Here is a 10,228-nt window from a genome sequence, read left to right on the forward strand (position 1 = left end):
AAACACTGAAACTTCCGGAAGATAACATAAAAGAAAATCTTTGTAACCTGGGGCTAGGCAAAGATTTCTTGCTTAGGACACCAAACAGCAAGATCCATTGAAGAGAAAATTGATGAGCTGAACTTCAAGAAATTATGTTCGTGGTAAGACAGTCTTAGAATGAAAGACAAGCCACAGACTGGAAGAAACTTTTGCAAATCATTTATCTGATAAAGGATTAGTATCCAAAATATATATAAAGAACTCAAACTCATCAAAACTCAGCAAGAAAATAATCAAATGAATAAAATGTCTTTAAATGGCCCAAAGTATTAAACAGACATCACATCAAAGGAGATAATATGAGTGGTAAGTAAGCACATGGAAAAGATGTTCAACATTATTAGTCATTAGGATACCAAAAAATGAAAGCATAAGATATTACTACATGGTATTGAAATGCTTCAAATTTAAGACTGACCATACCTAGTGTTGGCAAGGATGTGGAACTGGAACTTTCATGCACTGCTGATTAGAACTGTGAAATGGTAGAATCACTTTGGAAAATAAGCAATTTTCTAGAATGTTAAATATATATCTACTTTATAACCAAAACATTTCACTTACCCGTTCTCTTACCCAAGAGAAATGAAAGTGTATGCCCATGCTAAGACTTGTACATAGCCACATTATTTGTAATAGTTAACCTGAGAACAAGCCAAAGTTCCATCACAGATGAAAAAATCCACTGGGAGATGTCTATGCAATGGACATGACAAGAAAAAAGAAAAAAAATTGATAGAATCAACATGGATGAATCACAAAATAATTATGCTGAGTGAAACAAGCCAAAGTATGAACTGAATTATTTAATTCAGATAAAATTCTAGAAAGTGCCAACAAATTTATGTTGATAGGAAACAGATCAGTGGTTGCTGAGTGGGAGGGGTTGAAGGGAGATTATAAAGGGTCATAAGGAAACATATTGAGGTAATGGCTGTGTTCGTTGCCTTAACTGTGATAGTTTTATGAGTGTATACATAAGTCAAACTTTATTCAACAGTGTGCTTTAAATGTGCAGTTTGTATCAATGATTACTCCATTATGCTATTAAAATTTTTAATGTAAGGATTAGGTATTTTATCAATTTTTTCTCCTATTGTGCAATCATCTTACTATATTTCTGCTTGTATTAATAACTTGTATTAAAATAGCATTTTAGTACACATTTCCTATATATTTTGGGCATCAGCATCCATTCTCCTTTATTTTGGTAGCTATACCATAAATTCTTTCTGAAACCATATATTTGTGTGTTACTGACTCCATCCTTGGCACCGTCACTTAAAGCTAAGCCAGTCAGTACTTTGCGCTGCTCTGGTTATGATGATTGGTTCATAAATGGGAACATGATGCATTTAGAACCAATGATTCACAATGAGTATTTGCTGTGATTTCTGGGACAAAGACATGCTACTGGATGTGAGAATGAAGGAATATAAACAGAACCAAATTTGTCACATAGTAAGGTGAAAACCTCTCAAAATATGAACCCAATAGAGGGATGGAGCTAAGAGGCTGTAAGAGAGAAAACAGACCTTGATTATATCATCTAATCTACCTAGCAGTGCTTAAAGCTAGATCTGTGCTTGGACATTTGGGTAACATGAGTTATTATCTTTTTGCCTGAGCCTTTTGGTCAAAAGACGACTGATTCCATGATGAAAAATTCTTTTAATGCATAACCACGCTCTTCACATTGAGACTTTATGCTAGGCATTTACATCTGAGTTTATGGATAATAGTTAAATTATGGTTTTATCAAGAGTAGCAGTAAACAGGGGTTTATAAATAAATTATGTGCCTTTTAGAAGGGGAAATTTTTCCCCTTCAAAATAGTTTTGCTACCCTCCTATAAAAAGTATATTTATGAAAATAAATTTAGTAAACAACTTCTTTGGTGCCATGGAGGGAAGATAAAAGATTTAAGAGATGTTTCAATTCTGAAACTGTATTTTTTGATTTTGCCATTTTTCCATGTGCCCACAGTATCGATATTCTACTATAAATGGGGGGGGGGGAAATCTGTAGCATATTGTATTTCTAAGCCATTTGAATTTTTTCTACTTCTATAATTTTTTTAAGTTTGATATTCATTTTAATGCTTGCTAAAATATCCAACACAGATATTTACTTCTCTTATTTCTGGAAAAATGGTACCCGGAGAATGTTGAAGAAGATGGAGTATATTCTTAACATTAAAACATATATTGCTCCCTTGCCTGCCATGTGTATTTACCCCAGGAAAAAGATGGTTTGGCATGCAACATTAATCCAGTCACTGAAATTATGAAATGAAAAACTCTCAAAGAAATACTGTTCTTAAAAAGGGGGGGGGGCACCTGGGTGGCTCAGTCATTAAGCCTCTGCCTTCGGCTCAGGGCATGATCCTGGTGTTCTGGGATCAAGCCCCACATCAGGCTCCTCTGCTGAGAGCCTGCTTCTTCCTCTCCCACTCCCCCTGCTTGCGTTCCCTCTCTTGCTGGCTCTCTCTCTGTCAAATAAATAAATGATATCTTTAAAAAAAAAATACTGTTCTTCTATGGTCCTTTACTCGATAGCACATGTGTATTCAGTATTTTTCTTTGTCTGTAAATACATACCTTAATAGAGGAAAAAAGAGAAGGATGAGGATACCTTAATGGAAGTACAAGGTAATAAAAGTATGAAGTGCATTCTCTAATGTTAGTATAATTGATTCTGTTGGGGGTTTGTTACTGGTGCTTCAGGAACCCAGCTGGAATCAGATAGGAGGAAAAACAACTGAGAAATCAAGAACGTCAAACAAAATGGAAAGCTGCTTTGGAAAACAGCCTGGCAGTTCCTTAAAAGGTTAAGCATAGAATTACCATAGGACCCACTAACCCCAAGCTTGGGTATACACCCAAGAGAAATAAACACTAGTACCTGAATTTTCATAGTAGCATTACTCATAATAGCCAAAAGTATAAAGAAATAGATGGGTGGACAAATACGTGCTATATCCATACAATGGGATATTATTTGGCAATAAAAAGGAATGAAGTATTAATACATATTACAGCATGTATGAACTTCAAAAATATGCTAGGTTTCTGCATAACTTTGCTAAATGCCAAGATTAATCAAAATGTAAACACAGATCTTCAAGTTTTGTTTAATAAAACGAACATGATTTAGGGAGTCAGATTTTCCTCAATACCTACTCTGTAAAATGGGAACAATAATACATTCCCCACAGAGTTGTGAGGGTTATAGGTTGTATAGAGTACCTAATTATCCATACGTGCTAATTTCCTCAAAAGGCTTTATAGTGTCTTAAAGAATACATAACTGATAAATAAGAAATAATTGCAACAGCATGATATTGGGTGTTATATGAGTCAGTCCTTCCCCCATCCCCACCTATAACTGGCTTCTAAAACTCACAGAAAGAGAACGAATTTTGCTAAGCAGGCTACTTCTAGGCTTAGGGAACCAACTGTTGTTGAGGGCACCAGTGCTTGCTGAGAGGCTAGTGTTCACAGAACCATACTGCGAGCATTCACAGTCCTACTACCTGCAGGTAATTTTTGAGGACTGAGATGAAGAGAGTAGTTCCCCATTTGAAGAAGGGAGAGAGAGAGGGAGTGCCTGACTAGGTTTTCTCCCCCAAAGAGATGCTGAACATTTCTTGTAAAGTATGTAGGTGTCAAAGAAGGACAACTGCATTTGTTTCCTACTCAGATTTCTGCTTAGTTATCAGGCTTTCTCACCTGCCCTTTGCTACTGGAGTAGGGTAAAGAACAGTGTGGACAGATGGTTTGGTAGTGGGATACCAGTGAGGGAAAGGTACAAGGACCCTGAATGGAGTTCCTGATGCCTGAGACACAGAGGCATCTGTGTCAGAGATGGGTTCCTTTCATGGCTGCAGGTACCAGTGTTAGGAGTAAAGAGAATTAATGAGATTGGAAGCCAGAGATTCTCCAAGGACAGACACAGTACGTGACAATGAAGCACTCTATCTTAGGGCAGCTGCGAAGTGGGTGCAACTATGTGGGAGGAAAGTAGACTATGGAACGGGGTCTCACAGGGTTAACTGTTTCAACCAGAAAGAGGAATTGTGAAAGTCTCAGGCATGAAGGGAGGCAGAATGAAGTTGGCTAGACATTTGCAGGTTAGTAATAGCAGTAGACTGGGATACGGTGGTTCAGCACCTGGTGTCACACCCAGACTGCTTAGATTCATAGACTCAGGCTTGGGGCAAGTTGTAGAAAGAATATATGGTCTTTAATTTGGGAAATCCTGTGTTAAAGATCTGACCCTTTACATTTCTTTGAAAGCTTTCTACAAGTTACAGACAGGAAATTCTTTCAAAAACAACAAACAAACAATAAGTTCTGAGATCTTGAAATAGAAGACAGACTAACAACACCGTCTTAAATTTATACATTTATCTAAATGACAGGTTGGAATCTTTGCCTTAAAGTACATAGGAGCTGCAGGCATTTCAAAGTTCTATTTCTTAAAAGTAACAACAATATTACAGCTAATATGTAAATAGCACCTACTATGTCCCAGCCACTGTTTTAGTACTTTACATATTAACTCTTTCTCATAACAATTCTATTACTATTCTACTGAAGAGGAAACTAGGACACAGAATTTAAGTAAACTGTCTTAGTTATACAACAGTAAGTGGCAGAGCCTGGATTTGAACCAAGACAGTATGGACTCTAGGGAGTTTTTAACCACTTTTAAAATCTGCTTTATGTGCCCAGGTAGTGACTTGTCCACAGACTCCTTGATGATTGTGGTGGTGATTTCTTGTCATATAGGTCCCAAGTCTCTAAGATTTTAAGCAGATGGAATTTGGGGCACAATCCTATTTCTCAATTACTGCTTTTCCTTTACTGCTTGGCTGACTTTTCCTGTGGTTGTCAGTATTTAATATCTTCAGAGACAGGCTTTAGGAAAGTAATTAAAAATATTAAAATCAATGGAAAAATTTGGTTTATGATTTTAGAAACTCATGATTTCACCCCATGCTTGTTGGAGTAGGTCTAGATAATTTCAATTGTGGTTTCCATAGCACTGCTTTTGAATTTCTTCCAAAGTGCATGCTTTTTAATGGTTTCCCTGGTGATCTAGCAAATGGCTGACCCCAGCTGTATGATAATTCCTAATTAGGCCTGAAAGGGTTTATTACAGTTTGGTATGATGAGAAGAAAATCTACTGTTCAACTGTTTCTGAATAACCTTCCTTAAACATCTTGCACAGTTTTTTGACTCTTTTTTTCTGAAGTTTTGGCTCCCCCCCCCCTTTTTAAACCTTCCTTGAGTGTTTTAGTTCTCAAGGGATCATTTCAACTTGTGCTGAATCCTGGGCTAAACATACTTGTTTACTTACCCAAACACCATGTTTTACAAAGATAGCAGCGGCTAAGCTCCCTGATTTACTCAGAGTCCATGAATCATTATAACAAAGCAGGAAAGCCTGTTGACCTATTTGCCAAGTCTGCCCACTGTGGAGCCAGATGCAATGACAGATTTTTGAAAGGAATGAACTTCTTTGTAGGGAATTAACTAGTGGTTTCTACTGCATTCCTAGTAGGGCTCTGGAATGATGACTTATAGGAATTGAAATGTTGTAGAGAGTTAAAGAAAGGAGTGATAAAAGCCGTCTGTCCCTTAGCAAATGTTCTCACTTTGGTCTTAACCAGTATTGATCCTAGATCTGAAGGCAAGTAGTACCAACTTTTCAAACTGATGTGAAATTAAAAACTGCAGTCAGTTCATGGTCATCTAAACTAAATATAATGGTGTGAGTTGGAAATGTTGCTTTTAATAAATAAGGAAATTCAACATTGCCATATGCATTTTAAGTAGTTCAAAGAGAAGATTTTGGCAATTGTACACCTTCATTTTCTTCAAGAATTATATTTAAAGCCACATTTAAAAAACTATTGTATATTATAATTATTCTGCTTTCACTTTCACCCAGATGGAAATAATGTGCTAAATGATAGCATTTCCTAGATAGTGCTGCCAACCTGTATTACAAAAATACAAATTTGGTGGCTTAAAACAACACAAACTTATCTTAGCAGTTCTGGAAGTCACAAGTTCAACACTGGGCTAAAACCAGTGTACGGGAAGATTTGTTTCCTTGACTTCCAGCTTCCAGAAGCTACCTGCTTCCCTTGGCATATGGCCTTTTCCATCTTCAAAGCTAGCAATGGTGGTCTAATTTCTCAAGCTGCATCACTCTGACACTACTATACTTGTGCCCCCTTCTACTTTTGGGACCCTTTTGAGTATATTGGGTCCACCCAGATAATACAGGATAATCTCCCTATCTTAAAGTCAGTTGATTAATAACCTTATTTCTGTCTGCAACCATAACATTTCTTTTCCTTGTAATGTAACTTATTCAGATTCTGGGGATTAGGATGTAGGACATCTTGGGTGTGGGGGGGGCATTTTTCTATCTACTACACCTAACAGCCTGTTATCTAGAACATATGGATTTTTATATCAATATTGGTTGAAGCCATAATTTTTATTTTATTATTGATTGTTATCAAGATACACATGCATATATGTATATGTATGTATGTATATGTATGTATATGTACATGTATGTACAAAAACATTTGCTGTCTTCCCCACAACTGCCCCCCAACTTTTTTTTTTTTTTTTTTTTTTTTTGGTAAAAGAAAAACAAAACACAGATCTGATTATTTGGAAATAACTAAGATTTCTGGTGAAGATTTTGGAGCTTCCAAAGAAAAGTTTTTCTCATTTTAGAATTTGGGAAGATTTGTAGCCTCACAAATAGTTCTGTTGGCCCACAGTGAAGTGGATTATATTTACTGACATACCCTGAATTTCCTCACTAGAGTTCTCAGATTTTTTTATACTGGAAAGGGACCTAGTCAGAAAAGAGGCCAAGATACTCAGTATCACAGAATATCCACAGTGGCAATCTGCCCATTTTTTAAAACAACAACTGATAAGTTACGGTGGGGTTTCACCATTTATAGGATTTCCCAGAACTGAAGAAAAAAGGAGCTTTCAGGCTAAAATAACTTACTGTCTAGAAAAATAACTGTAGAAAGACACATCTAGACAGTATCTTGAACTTGCACAATTCCAAGATTAAATTAAATTCCAAGAAGATCCTAAAATCTTCAAAGACAAAAAGCCAAATCACAAGGAATCATGCTGACATCAAATTCTTTTTTTTTTTTTTCCCAACTGTCCTGGAGAGTAGAAAATAATGGCACAATAAATTGAAAATTCTGTCACAAAGTTATTTTCAATCCAGAAATTTGTATCCAACAAATTATCAATTTAGTGTGAAGACAGAATATATATATTTTTCCTGCATGTAAGTTCTAGGGAAGTTGACTATGTTCTTATTTAGGATATAGTCCAATAAAATGAGAGAATAAACCAAGAATATGAAATACTAAAAACAGTGGAATCAAACAAAGTGACGAGAAGGGACTCATGAGGACTTAAAAAACCATTAGCTCTTGAGCAGTTAGTCCCCCATCCAGTCAGGAAGAAAAGAACACAGGGCTCTGAGAGGAAGAGCTCTATAGAATAAAAACAATGTTTGAGCTTAGAAAAAACTCAGTATGCTAAATACAAATAAACCGAGAGCAAAATTGCTAATAGAATCCCTGAGCAAAACAAAAAGTTGGAGAAGTCATGGTTCGAATATGATGCTACGTGATACATGGCATGAAGTGTAGTGTGTTAACCTTAATTTAGTCTTTAATGTAGTTTTCTCTTCAGGTGGCACTGGGTCAAGCTATTGTCCACACAGAGGAGGAAATACAATCTAAACAGATTACTCGGGTCTTTAACAAGCACCGCTTATATAATCATAAATATGGAATTGTTTTGTATTGGGTCTCAGTTTTTAGAGTCAACCTAAAGTCATAACAAAGAAGTCCTGCCGCGATTGCCAGAAATAATGTAAATATTAACCTTGTAGCTGCAGAGGGTAACATACAGAAGGGAAGAGGAAGAGCTGAGAAAGAGCATGGGTGTCAATCTTCTTGTCTCACAAAGTGGGATTCAAAAAAAGAGAATAAGTATCTAGAGTATGCTATTTAAATTATCAAAGCAACCAACAATTAAAAAATAATAAAAACACGAATATCACACTTCGGGAGGAAGAGTGTAACAGGGGCTGTTGGTGCACTTCCCCTATCCCTACAGCCTACCCCAGAGACCACCAGAGCCAATTCTTGCACAGATTGGCCTGATGGCCTCCTGAGTCTCTCTCTCTGCTAGAATGGACTTGGCCTGTAAGATGGACAGGCCAGAAGTGCTAAGAAGATGGCCCAGAAATAACCTTCAAACAATGAGGATGAGTTTTTGCAATTAGGGAGACAATTTTAGTTGCCTTTTCACGGGGTCCCCCAAAACAGTTAGCCCAGTTGCCCACAGAGATAACTCACTCATTAACCTGCCACGCATTTGGCTTTTCTCTCTTCTGTGTTACACTTCCTCATTCCTTCACTCCCTCCCTGTGCTTCCCAGAATTGCCTTCCCAAATAAACTACTTTTACATAAATCCTTGTCTCAGGGTCTGCTTTTGGTGGGAACCAAATTAAGCTATAAAATCTGAGACAAATCTTTCCCCCCGCCCCCACACCCAGGAGGTAATACATATTGTCTAAATTTGGTAAAATGAGAAATGGCAGTTTGAACATGCTCTCGAATTACAGTGAAAACTCAAACAGAAATATTAAAAGAGTTTGTTTCTGATGGAGGATTAGATGGGACGGAAGACTTTGCTTTTATTAGGTAAGTGGCAAAGGACGTGAACAGACTCTTTGTAAAAGAAAAGACTAAACTTGTATAAAATTTTTCTCAGCCTCCTTAGTAATTAAAGAGATATAATGATGAATTCTTTTTCACTTATCAATTCAGAAGTCTAAAAACTTGATACCAGGTTTATATAGGTAACAAGAATGAAGTGAAATAAGTACAAGATAACAAGGATGAAGGGAAATAAGCACCTTTTCATACAGTGCCAGAGAGATTTTAAACTTAGATAAGCATCCTGAAAAACCAACTTAGAGATTTGCTTAACGGCCTTCTCATACCTTCCTATAATTTCATTTTTTGGGAAACAATTCCAGAAGAGGAATAAAAAATGCAAACATTTACCCATAAACATGTTCCTTGCATTGTTATTTACAATAGTGAAAACTGAAAACCAATACTCGAGATTAGGGGAATTATAAGGACATTAACATACATTTATATAATAAAAATACTACAAAGACGTTAAATATCATGATTTTGAAGAGCTTTTATTCACACAGGAAAATGCTTATGGTCTCAAGTGAGATGAAGGCAGAATATAAAATTAGATAGGATTTACTACTTCAAATATTTAAAACTTAATCTACTTTTTAAAAAAGACAGAAGAAAGTCACAGAAAATGTTATGTAATACAGTAAAATTCTAGCTGGCATCAGACTGTGAAATAATTTAATCAGGAAATTATTGTAGTAAGACATTTGGAGTGAAGTTGAATAATTAAGATGTAAAGGCAACAGATTATGATGAATAAATCTCCATGTATGGGGAAAATGCATCTAATTTTTTTTGGTATTGCTATTGAGAAGAAGCAAAGAGAACAAAATGCGTAGGAGATGGGAGAGAATGGAACGGTAAAAGGCCATGAGGTATGCAACATGGCTGTGCCTCAGGACCTAGCCTCCATTAAACCCTTAGTGCAGCCCTCGAAACTCCCAAGTGTGATTTTTATGGAGGTTGTTCATAGAAGAGGCTGTCCTGTTGTGTGCTGTGCTCATGGTATGGTGCAGGTAATGTGCAAGGATGCTGGGTCTGCATCACAGGAGTGGTGGGAATAATGTAAACTCCCCAGGAATTAGCTAATGTCTTTGGAGGGGTTGAATATAGTCTAGATTTCCACAAGTTATGGGTTCAGAAGTAGGGGTTCAGGAGGTTTCACTTATATTTGAATCACCAGCACTATACCTACATTAAAAACTATTTTAAGCAAGGACTTTGTACGTGACAGAAGCACTTGGAAGGGTTTGAGCTGCATGAACCAGGTGCCATCTGGGACCTGGGGGTTGGAACTAGAACTTAAACGTCACTGATACACATCCTCTTGGTTCTCTCTCTCTCTCTCTCTCTCTCACTCTCTCCCTCCCCCCCCCCCTCTCTCGTTAGT

The sequence above is a fragment of the Ursus americanus genome, chromosome 9, assembly GCF_024610735.1.
Source record: "Ursus americanus isolate L20-20 chromosome 9, mUrsAme1.1.p, whole genome shotgun sequence".
NCBI classification, from domain to species: domain Eukaryota; kingdom Metazoa; phylum Chordata; class Mammalia; order Carnivora; family Ursidae; genus Ursus; species Ursus americanus.